The sequence below is a fragment of the Salvia miltiorrhiza genome, chromosome 3 (assembly GCF_028751815.1).
Source record: "Salvia miltiorrhiza cultivar Shanhuang (shh) chromosome 3, IMPLAD_Smil_shh, whole genome shotgun sequence".
In the NCBI taxonomy this organism is placed as follows: domain Eukaryota; kingdom Viridiplantae; phylum Streptophyta; class Magnoliopsida; order Lamiales; family Lamiaceae; genus Salvia; species Salvia miltiorrhiza.
In genome coordinates this window covers 12,690,659-12,695,088 of record NC_080389.1, presented here as the reverse complement: position 1 = coordinate 12,695,088, position 4,430 = coordinate 12,690,659, and the positions used below count along the sequence as shown (strand labels likewise).

At 38.1% G+C, this 4,430-nt stretch overlaps 1 long non-coding RNA gene across 1 annotated transcript; it reads left to right on the top strand.

Annotated features, from left to right (window-relative positions):
* Positions 1–1,436: 1,436 nt before the first annotated feature.
* Positions 1,437–3,271, top strand: LOC131017628 (uncharacterized). Its single transcript, XR_009099711.1, has 2 exons — positions 1,437–2,241; positions 2,374–3,271. It is a non-coding gene; the product is annotated as an uncharacterized LOC131017628 (long non-coding RNA).
* Positions 3,272–4,430: the final 1,159 nt, after the last annotated feature.

Below are 4,430 nucleotides of genomic sequence, written 5' to 3'. Positions count from 1 at the left end.
TTGCATAAGTCATACTCATCGCTATGAGCAATGTCTCAAGTAAGTTCTTGTCGGTAAGGCAATGGTTGATTTAGTATTTTGTCACGTGTGAACAGCCTGAATAAGGAACTATTCTCGTGTCACTGACTCGTGTGTGACACTCTTCTTTTCATCTCATTGCATCTCTTCTCATTGAATTCTCGTGTCTCTTGAAGTGACATTTGATTTTCTTCTTCTTTCTAGGCACTATAACTATAGTGAGATATAACTGAGTTTCTAGTTTTCTTGCTCTTCTTGTAACAGTGATCATGCATTCTTAACGCATCTAAGTTCATTGAGATATCTAATCAATCGAAAAGATATAAAACTTAAATATAAGCATCGGTACAGTCGCATGAAACGTGAACTTTTCAACGTTTGAAAAAAAAATCATTACCTCTTCCTTTCTTGTTGAGCGTGACGATGTGATGAAGTGATGAGCTTTTGTTGACTGACTCTTTTATACTAATATCAAATTTAGGACTAATTGGGTAACTCTTGGATTCAGAGCAAACGAACTGCTCTGATACCATTCTGTCACGACCGGACTTAATTAAGGATAATTAAGTCAGGAAATCGTAACTAAGGACACAGTTATAAACAACGATAGAAAGAGAGTGAACAAATAATAGAGGATCGAACTAAAATAATTGTTAAAGAAGGAAAAATTCATAATATAACTGATGTTTAGTCACAAAGACTCAAACAGACTTGTAAGTTCAGATGAATTCGACTTAACTAAAAGGACATAAAACCTAAGAGTACGCAGCGAAATAACATAATCTGATCACATGTATCCAATAGTTCATTCATTTAACTTATGACAAAAACTCCGCTCTTCACTTCATCTTCATCAGCCACTGCTCAACCTGCACATTTAGAAATATATGCAGGGCTGAGTACGAGAGTACTCAGTGGGCACGTATGCCTAAATATACACATGATTGCATAAAAACTATAAATTGTCATGCCAACATAAACAGTACAGCAAGGGAGTTTTAGCTAAAAGGCTCAAGCTTACTAAATTCATTTGTGATTCTTAAAGTGTGACTGCGCAGACTAAGTTCTCTTGTAATCTATCATATCTGGAACTATGTGCCGAAGAGGTGGCCACCTCTCACGGACACTTGACCGGCCAACCCGCTAGATGACTCACGGTCACTGGTGTACACTAGTCCTGACAGGATAGCTATCAACTGCTCAGGACCCAAATTCGATTACATCATTGGCAAAGCCAAAGCAGATAGATATCATACTAAAATTTAAACATTTATGGCAAGACAATAATTGAAATGATTTACAATTCAAATAATTTGGAATGAAATAACTTGCTCAAATGTAACATTTAATTCATTTGATATATATGAAAGTAAACCCACCTGATAGCAACTTTTGCTTTGGTATAGTAGCTTCTTGTCTAGCTATTACTCTCGCGCTTGACCTTTATTGCGATAATATAAAATAAGGTATTGGCTCGTATATAATCCTAAAAAATGAGAATACGTAATTTAACTATGCATGACTCGTATTCAAGAATCATTATTCTAAAATAATAATCTGAAATTTCTATTGTTAATCCTGGCTGTCGGATTAAATTATAAAATTAATCTGCTTGTCTTAGGGTTTTCTAAGCCGTTTACTAATAATAATTTCGTTCCAAATTAAACCATAGTTAAAACTCACTAATTCTAATTAATACTAGATTAATATGGGCTAGTCTTTAATCGGCTAAACAAAAAAATATGGGTGCCCAACAAAAAAATAAACTCCAGCCCACATAAAAATAAAATCGGCCCAATTATATCTCTCTTTCTTAGTCCAAATAATAAAATTAAGCCCAAAAGGGCCGCCCACTTCTTGTGTAAACATACGGCTGAACTGCCTTTTCTTCATATCTCAAAATCGAAAGCTCACCTCTCCCTCTCTCTCTCTCTCTCTCTCTCTCATTCCCGGCGTCGCCGCCGCCGACCGCCTCGTTGAGCTGCCGCCTCCCACTCCTCTCCATTTCACACCTTTGTCCCTATTATCTCTCAATTAAATCTTCCTCATACCCAAATCTACAAAATCGAAAAGAGCTTAATTCTCATCAAGAGATTTCGCCGCCGCCTTCGTGGAACCGCCGACGGTCGTCTCTTTGCTCATCTCCGGCGATTGATTGACGTCGTTCTTCCTTTCGAAATGAGCCCCAGCTCTCCGCTCTTATTCTCTCACAGAAAGACCCAGGTGATTTTCCCTTTTCAAACCCGAGCCCTAGCTTTTCTTTATCAGAAATCGCCGTCGCCACTCTGCAATTTCCGGCGATGTCCGCCTCTTTCACCGGCCCTGACTCCATTCCTCTCTCGATTTCTCTAGCAGCCTCAAGCAGAACTCAATTTGGAACATTAATTATTCATCTCTCCTCCACATTCAAAGGAAGCACACAAATGAGGGAGAAAAGTTCGGCCCTAGCTTCTCCGTCTAAAATCGCGGGTCAGCGCCCTGGTTCGATGCTGTCGCGTCTTCCTTGGCCGGAGATCGCAGCGCCGCTGAAATCTGTCCTCTGCTCAAGAACCGGCTCAAGCCTCACTCTCTCCCTTCTTCTATTGAATTCTGGTATTTCTATAATTGATTATGCAAGAGATAAAACTAAGTTCGTGGTTTACTAATGTATCAAGAATTTTCCTTGCTTGCCTCGTGTGATAAGAAAATATAGCATAAACTGATTTCGATTGCTAAGTCCCTGTGTGCATATATATACACTCGTTGTAAACTTTATGTCCTTCAACTAATCCTGTTTGTGAATGAAATGCGAATCGGATTTGAACGAGCTGAGCTTAGTAAATACCTGCAAATATTTGGTGTTGGTGGCTGCTGTTATTGATATTGAATGCAGACGATGGGGACTCTTAAAGTTGGCAGAGCAGCAGCTTAATGAATTCTCCTTACTTTGGTGGCTGAAGGATCAGAGAATGAAGGCAAGGAGTGTTGGCTAGTAGCCTTAAAGAATCGAAAATGGTGGAGGTGGTGGGTGATTGAGGAGATGGCTGTCATAGGGTGGCTGATTGACACCTATGTGTACCTTGGCATGGTTAAAGGGATGGGAGAGTGGCTTGAAGGCTGCCGTTGCAGCTATTCTGCACACACATAGCACACGTCCCCTTTCTTTCCCTTTCTTTGGTCTGCTTTCTTGATGTAGTAGGTAGGAAATAGGGATGCAGGGAATAGTAAGTTGTAAAGTTGTGATGTGATGAATAAAATCCTTCAGTGTTGCTCATTCTGTATCTATAATACTAATTTCGGGTTCCCATATAACGACGCTTCGTTATAACTCTCTACGAATTACATATTTTATAACTCGTTTTATAAGTCGGCAATTAATCACGATTTCAAGTAAATAATAGAAATACTATTTCTATCGTATATAAATTAATAACTTGACTTTGCTAAGTCAGTTATTAAATTAGAAAATAAATTATTGATTGCTTCAATAATTCAATCGCGATCGCCTCATGCAAAGACATTTAATACAAGATTTTGAGTTGTATTATCCGATAAACAATCACTGGATTTATATAACTGAAAGATGCAATAAATAAATATCGCATTTATTGGTCTTAATAATAAATAAAAGAGCGGGCTACTACAGATAGATAATTTATTAATCTACGATCTTTGCTGCTATGACGAGAGTATTTGATTAAATACGTGATCTCTCATCATAACTAGATTAATCTAGTAAATATGATTAATAGGTTGATTGTGTGAATTTGATTAATGAATTTATATCCCTAGGATCAGTCGTTTTATTTATCTGAATTTATTTGTTCTGTCTTGAGTTTAGTTTGTATTCTTCTTCATATTTTAGGTTGCCTGAATATTGCTATATGAATTATTATGATTACTTAGAGTAATTTCATTTATCAGTCCATGTGGATACGATACTCGGTTATCGATTATTTGCTACAATTTGCACTTTGTTAGTTGCAGTATTTTTTTGCTAAGTGGTGAAACATCATTAAACGGGGACGGATTTATCAAAGAATTATCGTAAAACCACAAACTATACCTAGTTTTGATTGATCGGAGAAGACAAAGGAAGTAATCGGAATGCTAGAACGAGAGAAAAGGTGCTGTTGTATTGAGAGTAAAAGATAGCGTAGCTTACAAAGGAGCACGTATGCCCTATTTATAGATTACATATGGAGGGTAAAATAGTAAAATCAGCACCGGAGCATGCGTCTTGCGTGGTCGAGGGCATAATGGTAAAATCGCTGTTACGCGGGAGATTTCCCCGCGTTTCGGTGATTCCGCTGGCGAAAACCATTCCTCTGGCGAGAATGATTCCTCTGGCGGGTGTGATTCCTCTGGAGAATATGATTCCTCTGCTAAGTGTGATTCTTCTGACGAGTGCAATTCCTCTGGCGAGGATGATT